Source organism: Vigna umbellata, chromosome 5 (genome assembly GCF_029865625.1).
Source record: "Vigna umbellata cultivar VRB3 chromosome 5, Vumbellata_1.0, whole genome shotgun sequence".
Classification (NCBI taxonomy): Eukaryota; Viridiplantae; Streptophyta; class Magnoliopsida; order Fabales; family Fabaceae; genus Vigna; species Vigna umbellata.
This window is the reverse complement of record NC_142169.1, coordinates 62,005,894-62,015,404: the sequence shown is the minus strand read 5'-3', so window position 1 is coordinate 62,015,404 and position 9,511 is coordinate 62,005,894. Positions and strand designations below refer to the sequence as shown.

At 28.3% G+C, this 9,511-nt stretch overlaps 1 long non-coding RNA gene across 1 annotated transcript; it reads left to right on the top strand.

Moving 5' to 3' along the window:
- Positions 1 to 8,350: 8,350 nt before the first annotated feature.
- LOC148198783 (uncharacterized) lies at positions 8,351 to 9,190 on the top strand. Its single transcript, XR_015779966.1, has 2 exons — positions 8,351 to 8,915; positions 9,012 to 9,190. It is a non-coding gene; the product is annotated as an uncharacterized LOC148198783 (long non-coding RNA).
- Positions 9,191 to 9,511: the final 321 nt, after the last annotated feature.

The window sequence follows — 9,511 nt, the reverse complement described above, 5'->3', positions numbered from 1 at the left end:
AAGAGGTATATATTTTATTGTAATTGATTAAAATGTTTTTACTTGTACATTAACCCTATATTTACAGGGCTTATGGCAATCAAGCTCATTAATTCATATTGGATATGACAATAATGTCGTATATTCATATTTGATACGACAATCATTGAATTACTGGTCGGTCGATGTAGATGGTCCTCTCCTAAGACGGTCGGCTACCCATGTATAATACAGATATATATGGGTTATTGTATGTTTTCCCTCAAGTTAAAACAACAACCAAAAATTCCAATCACAAACAAAAATCCTTAAAAAACTATGTCGACAATAAACACCACCAAGTACACATAAATAAAATCCTAATGTAAAATATTTCCAAATTTGACCTATGCATTTGCCTTTTAACAAAGTTTTTTTTTCTTCCTAAATATATCATCGAATTAATTATTATTTTTTAATTTAAAGTTGTATATTTATAGAAAGAAAATTTATTTCCTTCTAAATTCATAATACGAATCTATACACCCTCTTGTACTATTAAAACTCCTTTCTTAAGAAGATTATAAAAACTCGTTATTCCACATTACACGTTACTTTGTTTTATCGTTTCCTAACTCATAGCATGACATAAAATATAAAATAGTAAAAGAAAATACAAAATATAAAAAAATATATATATGATATTAAAAAATATAAAATTTTCAAAAAACAAACATCAACATTTTTCGAATAGGTTTTCATATAAGGACTATGTGATATCCAATTTTAAATTATTAATTGAAATACATAAGAGCGAAGCAAGACGGTTTTACCCAAAAAAAATAAAAGTTTCTTAGAACTACAATTTTTTTTAATTTTTCATTCTGGATGGAAATATATAAAAACAAAGTCAATTTTTATCGAATCCAAAAAAATATTAAAAATATTTTCTTTGATCATTTGGATATGCTTTTTAATTATGAAAAAAAAAATTTGATAAACCATATTCTTTTGCATAAGGTGTTGTAAGGAGTTAATATTTTCTTTACACATAACCAACTCTTGAGCTTAAAATATGGTTTCATATATTATACTCTTATTTTAATGATTATTTTGAATAAATTATAATGAGAACTCCAAACCTTATATTTAAAAATATATTATTTTTATTTTTTGTTTCATCACGAATTTGGTTGCTACAAAAGTTATGTACAATGCTTTTTTTGTTGGTATTACATGTATGTGTGTCTCTTTGGTTTGGTTCATCTAAGTTTTTCCTTTTTATATTATAAAGACTGCATACATTTGTTTGTACCTTTATTTTTGTTTTTTTAGTTTACATATGTCAAAGGCGCTAATGTAGAAAGACCAATCCACCACAATTAAAAAAAGCTTTTTACTACTGCTTATAAATTGTTGTTGAAAGTTATAAATAATGATAATGTTAATATTGTCGTAAAAATTTTAATCAGAAAACAAAAGAAAAAAAAATTGGTTTACAACGATGATTTTAGTCATAGTTATAAACCCATTTACAAATAAAAATAATAATGAAATGAATTATAACCACGGTTTTTGTAAGAATTGTTGTAAATTGAGAGTTTTATTTTCTAACATAATGTTTACAATTTCATCTACCAAAACCTTGTTAGAAAATTCATACAACAACTCATAGTTCAACAAAGAGTATATCAATACTATAAAAATAACTATAAAATTATTCTAACAAATAACTCTAAATCTAATTCTAACATCATATATTCTTATATTTGATAATTATATTGTCCACGCTTTATGAACATATTCTAATACTCTTTGTTCGAATAGCTGGACATCATTAAAATTCTACAAAAGTAAAATTAAGTTAAAGATAGGATATGTTAATTGAATTTGAAACTAGAGTTAATATACAGTAGGTTATAACATTTTACATCATCTTAATTACATTGATAGTGTTATAGACTGCACAATATTATCCACTGCATGACATAATAACCACACTCATAGCTCTCTGTTTGTTTATTGCACTATAAATAATTATGTTTGGACAAAACCAAGTGGGGGAAGGGGGTGTGGGAATTGTTTTGTTAATAAAAGTTTTACTTTACAAAGTTTTTTCACTTTCAAGATCAAAGTTCAATTAAAATTTTTTCCTTATAATAACAACAAATAATTTAAAGACTGCAGGAAAAAAAATTACACAAAAATATTTGTAAAATTGTTAATACCTATCTTAATAATTGTTAATTTCTCTAAAGAAAAATTAACTCAGGATATTTATAAAGAGTGTTGGCAATCCATACAAAAAATATTTAGATAAAATAAATTTATAATGCAAAAAATAAGTCAATGATAAATTATAAATAACTTGACAGAAATACACATGACATTTTGAGTTGTGACAATTGATCTACCATTTAATATATTATATCAATTAAAAATATTAAAATAAAAACGTTTAATGTTAGAAAATATTTAATTATATATTAAAGACCAATGTAACAGTAGAGACTTCTTAAAAATACTTAAGTGTCTATTACACAAGAAGACATTAACAATGTTTTTGTTCGAATTTGAATTACATCAAAATTACTTAAGTTTATAATACTGAAAACTGATTGTAATAATAACCAAGTGTATGTATATTGAAACTGATGTAAAATAAACATGACTTATTATACAGATTTTTCGTTATTTTTTTAAATGAGCTCAAGGACTACCTTTATTATCTATTCATTTCTTTTGTAAGAAATTCGTTAAAAGAAATTCATTTTTTAAATGATATCTCTTTATTTGTTTTCAATTATGCATAAAGAGATATCCTATCTGCAAACGTTCGTGCTTGAAAGAATAACGAATTTTTAAAAGCGAAAATAATTACACATGGATGTTGTGTGGTTGCATGGCGTTAAGTAGTTACGTAACAGCACTAGATAATGAACATATTCCAACACTTTCGGTTTAATGATTTTTTATTATTTAGTAATATATTACGTCGTTCCCATAAATTAAGAAATAACTATGAAATAAACCGAATTCTATGAATTGATCTCGATAACATGAATATGAATAGCTTTATTCTTTCTGAAATATGTATCTATAATAAATATATATAAATGTAAACTAATTAATTGAAATAAAAAAGTAATTATCTTTGTGAATGAATGACACAACGTTCGTAACTTGCTTTGATTTCATTCTTTAATTACACAATTTTATTCTTTAACAAATACAAAATAATGTATTTACTGATTTAATAAAATTAACAATTGAATAACTTCTTTTTATTTTAAATTAACAAGATCATTTACATTTTACATAAATTTTGTAATATTATTTTTACAAATTATATATACCTGTGTATTTTAAATTATATTATCTTTCTATTTTTAATTAATTACTTATAAAAATATAAAAATAACAAAATTATATATATTTTAATGTAATAAAAATGTGAATACAAATATTCATGATTATATCACAAGCACATGTGTTTATTTAAAGATAAATTTTAAATAATTGAAAAATAAAATATTTATAAGTAAAAATAGTTTGTTGTAGTGTTAGATTTTAGTATTGATGAGTAAGATAAGAAAAATCATAAATTTATCAGTTTTTGTTCTTATTGAATTTGGTCAAATAGTTTTCTCGGTGTACCAACCTAATTGTTTAGGTAGTGCTATCAAAATAGGTTGTAACCCGCGAGCCAACCCGGTCCACCACGGGTTTGAGTCGGGTTAGGTTGAAAAAAATGTAATTTTTTTAAGCGGGTTAGTTTTTAACCCGGCTCACCCAGGTTGAACTCGTGGTGAGTCGGGTTGGCTCACCAAACCACTTAATTTAATTTAATGATTTATTATTTTATGTTTCAATATTATTAGTTAACATTTTTTTTATTATATTATAGATGGGATAAAAAAAGATGTTTCAAGAAAGAAAAATATTATAGATTTATTTATTTAAGACTCTAATATTATAGATGAACAAATGATACAAAAATTATCAATATTAAAAACTTATTTGTTCAACTTTTGTGCTTGTTTTTGGATTACACTTGGATTGTATGATATATTTTTTTAATTTTGAATTGTCATTGGTGTTTAACATTATTTTAGATGAAATTTTTGGGTTAAATATGTTTTTAGTCCCTAAACTATTGACCGTTTCTGGTTTTCGTCCCTCTTTCAAAGTAAGGTACAATTTGGTCCTCATTCTTTTCGAAACGTTCGTTTTAGTCCTCGAAACTTTGGTTTTAGTCCTCATTTTGTTGACTAAATGAGGACCAAATTTTTAAACGGTGTTAGTTTTCGAGGACTAAAATGAACGTTTCGAAAAAAATGAGGATCAAATTGTACCTTACTTTGAAATAGGGACGAAAACCAGAAACGGCCAATAGTTTATGGACTAAAAACATATTTAACCCGAAATTTTTTTATATTTGAATTAAAAAAATTATAATTTTTTTATTTTACAAAAAACTTATAATTAAGTGAGCCAACTCGTTTAACCCACCAACCCGTGGTGAGTTGGGTCGAGTTCGAATTTTTTCAGCTCGCCAATAAATGAGTCGGGTTGGGTTGACTCACTAAGTGACCAACCCGTGGTGGGCTGGGCCGGGTTACCTATTAGAAAGTGGGTTTAAACCTAACTCAATCCCACAAAATCGGCTTATGGTATTAGAGTCATGGTTAGAGCCTATCCTAGCGAGTTCTAAGTAGGCATTCTATTCTTCTATTCCACCCGCTATCGGGTCGTTATTGGACCACCCAATTTCTACTATCACGCACGAGATGTCTATACCTCGACGTGAAGGGGGTGTGTTGGAAGTTCCACATCAACTAGAGATAAGGCCAAAATATAATATATAAGTGAGGTGCAAACCTCACCTTACAAGCCGGTTTTGTGGGGTTGAGTTAGGCTTTAAAACCCACTTTCTAATAATAGAGTTAGGCTTAAATCCACATTCTAATGTGGTATAACAGTCATGGTTGAAGCCTATCCTAACGAGTTCTAAGTAGGCATTGTATTCTTCTATTCCTGCCGTTATCGGACCACCCAATTTTTATTATCACGCACGAGATGTCTATACCTCGGCGTGAAGGGGGTGTGTTAGAAGTCCCACATTGACTAGAAATAAGGCCAAATTATAATATATATGTAAGGTACAAACCTCACCTTACAAGCTGGTTTTGTGGGGTTGAGTTAGGCATTAAACCCACTTTCTAATATGATATCAGAGCTATGGTTGAAGCCTATCCTAACGAGTTCTAAGTAGGCATTGTATTCTTCTATTCTACCCGCTATTGGTTTGACAGCTCTATGTTTAGGTGTGATTGAATTCTAAATCAGTACATCTATTAAATCACTGAGATATTTTCAATGAGTGTTATGAGTACAAGCAATTATGAGATGAATGTAGTCCCTCTAATAGTATATATTTGTTTTTATCATATAATACCATATATTTATTGAATATTATCTTTCTCTTATTTTAGAAAGATTAATATATCATATAAATCTCAAATTTATATCCTTTGATTATTGGGATATTTTTGGTTTGTCAAATAATAATAATATTATAAAGATGGATCGAGTAGGTGTAATTTTGAAATTTATGTAACTTGTTCAAGTATTAAGAATGGTTCCTTTTCTTATGTAGATAGTTTGTTAAAGGATGTTTTTGGAATAGAGATCAATAGTTAGAAAGCTTATACATAACTTTAAATTCTGTTCTCATACGTGTTACCATGGAATAACTTTTAGAGTATGGTGTTCCATAAAAAAATAATATATACTCTAAAATAATAAATACATAACAAGTAAATTATTTGAAGATTAATTAAAACAAAAAAAAAAAGTTAGCATTCAGAAAAGAATAAAACTTTGAATTCTATACTTCATATCTTCCATACGTTCGATATCATGGAATAACTTTAAGACTGTGATGTCCCATCAAAAATGGATATATTCTCATTATCCAACCATATGAGAACACAAGTCGTTAATTAAATGTTAGAAAATTATTCGTATAGATGTGTGTGGCCTAGCAAAGGCATTGGATTCACTTTCTTGCATCTATATATTGCTGGCTTAGGGTTGTTAGTAACGATAAGGCAGTCCGAAAGCAGAAGAAGGTAGAGGAGAGCAATTTCGTAGTAAGAGATCAGAATGCAATACGACCGATACAACCGAGGATGGCGTCAGAGGAAGCTCGTGTTTGACAATGATGGTACTTCAGACTCATTCAACAACGTTGGCGGCGGAAACCAGAATTTCTCCAATGCAAAAATCAACAGTGGAGCTAATTCAGGCGATCGAAACAGGTATGACAACTCAAACCACTACGGTGAACGTGTCATTCATAACAGTGGCACTTTCAATGGTAATGGCAACGGAGGCTACATCGAGGGTGGCTTTAACTCCTCCACAAATAACTACTACTAATATTTTTCTGCATTTACTATTTGCTGCGCAATATGGTCTACTGTTATGCTGTAATATTACCAATAAATGTAAAGGTTTCCCAGTGATACCTAAGCCATACTATGTTGTAATTGTTGTGGTTAATAATAAAGACCTCTAATGATGCAGTAAATTTCTTCATTTAATTTTATTTCTTTCTTTGTCTTGTTTAAGCACGATATTGAGCCCAACTTTGTCCTTCATCTTTAACTGCTTGAGGTTTTTGTCAACCAGTGACTTCGTATAATTCCCTTGTGCCCTTTGACGTGTACAGGTTTATGGAAATTCATAAACCAACCGTGATGAGGGTTTGAGAAAAATATTTTATTTCAATCCCTGAATACTAGATATTAAATAATAAAATTGAATTTTTAAAAGCTCTTTTCGATCTCCCAAAATTTGTATTTTAGGGAATTTACTAAATTAGAAAAAATGAAATAAATCTTCCTCTTGTAAATTTAAAAACAAATGTTTTATTCCAATTTTCAAAAGCTAGAAATATAATTAAATCTTTATTGTGAATTCTCATTCTCACCCTTGCATCTCAAAACTTTTGCATATGCCCATCCAGTCAACATTTAACTCGAAAAAAAGAATATTTTGATTGTATCATTTTTCTTTTTAAATTTAACGAAACATATAAATAAACTTTTATTGTGAGTTGAAGAGTAATATCTCTACCAAAATATTTTTTTATCAGTAATAAACAATTAAATAAATATATAACAGAACACTTAAGATGTCCTAACTCTTACACAAAATTACAAAGAACATATGATTGGATACTATTATTTTGTACCTACAAAATGGTCTATAAAACTAAGTTCAAAGCTCTTAGTAGCAGATTACTTCATAGTTTTATGTGAGTGATATAACATATTGTTACCAAACATATGCTTAGTTACCATTTAGTGAAACACTGCATCTGTATGAAAGAGCCCATATAAGTGTTGACCCAATTTGAGGAGTCTTCAACCTCCATTCTCACTACATATTTATTCCAGCTTTTAGATCTACATGGGAGATGTTCATTCATGTTTTTTGATAAGATACCATGCGGATAAATTCAATCTTTCATCAAACATCCCAACCCCTCTTATGCTTGAAAATTTACATTCGTAAATCTTTTACCTCCTCATAGTTTTATCTGCATGTTAGTTCTCAACCTTGCACAACACTTTATAAGAATAAGAACAAGTTTGTTCTATGTATCTCAACTTTTAGCAATCCACAACACTTCTATACTAATACATCCTTCAGACAATGATATAAAAGTTTTGCATTCACTCATTTAGAATTTACCCAATTCACCTCCCTCAGTCAAATCTCCAACATTACTTTTTGGTATAATTACTTGATCCATATGCCCGAATTTTGACTTGTACCTCACCATCTATTTTACTATTCGTAAAAATAATATTATTTTTGAATCCTTATATCTCATAATATACAGTCATCCACACAGTTTTCCAAACAAAATTTCTTTTATAGTTGAGTCCCATCTTTTCAAACCCTAACAAATTATGCTTAGCTCTATTATGATGTAGTAACAATACCCTAATCCAATTGTATCACACAACTTTCAAATTTTACTAACCACCCTACATGTAAAGAACTAGTGACTTACTATTTTTCATATATGACACATCTTTTACTATCGACAAGATTCTCTATTAAGTAAATTATCATGTGTTGTTAGTAAATGGAATTGCGTTTTTCTATCTAAACATACTTTACTATAGAATCATGCTTTTTATAAAGAAGTTAAACTTATTAACAACTTTAATACTGTTATATATATATATATATATATATATATATATATATATATATATATATATATATATATAATATCTTAATGTGTAAAAGAAGATGAATAGTTTTTTGAATTATAATTTTATCTCAAGACTTCGTCTATTGAAATATTATTGTAGTCTTTAATTTATAGTTTCATCTCATCCTCTAACCCAATAATATTTATTAATTGCTTGATTAATAAACTAAAAAGTATATAAAAAATGCATTTAATAGATAGAAAAGGAAGTTATAAATTAAAAGATTCTTTTAAAAATAAAAGATTCTTTTAAAATTAAAATACATCCTACAGACAATGATATAAAAGTTTTGTTTTGAATAATTGAATGGATTAGATTAGAATATATTACTGTCTCCCATTATAACTTATGATAACGCTGTAGCCACCTTTCAATTATATGATAGCGTGGTGAGGAAGCAGAGCACCGAATTCGCGAGGTTGTATCTATAAATTGGTGGCTGAGTTAATTGATGGTTAAGAAGCAAATGAGAGTAGTGGTATATAAGATAGGAAATTTGTGTGTGATTATAAGATCAGCAAATCATGGATTTGAGTGCTATATTTAGAGACATGCTTGCAGATCTGGAGGCTGAGGAAGCAGCCCAAAAGTCTTACACCAACCGTAGGGATGGTTCTCAGAACATCACTGGCAGAAAGAGCAACAATGGTGTAAAATCAGGTGATCGTAACACTTATTATATTACCAATAACTTCAGTCGTAGCCCTGCTAAAAAGAAAACCCCACTTACAAATCGCACTTCTGATATGACTTCAGATAAAAGTATTGGCCATGGAATCACCGGAGACGCAAACGGAAATTATAGTACACCGTTGTGTTTGAAATTTGATGGTAGGTATTTAAAATAAAATAATATTTGTATTTGTAAAAGAAAATAATAAAAGATAGTAGTAAATGAATGTGATGAATGTGAAAAATTTATGTTTCTCGGAGTATTCTTACTTTTTAAAGATTATCACATAAAAGCCTGCAGCTGTAGTAAGTGTATTCCTAATAATTACTTCATAGAGGGATGGTAGACATCATCATGCTTCACAAATTTCCTCTGCTTGAATATAGTTATCACCCTCTTACAAATATACTTTTCTGTATAAAGTTAATTAATCGAGATCCTCTTTTTACTTATGAATTATAATTGTAAATATGTAATCTAGCGTTCCCTTGACTGATACCGGCAATCATCCTAAATGTAACAATTTCTATAGTATTTGTTTTTTAAGTTTGACATGTTGAATAAGGGGAGAAAAATTTGTCAG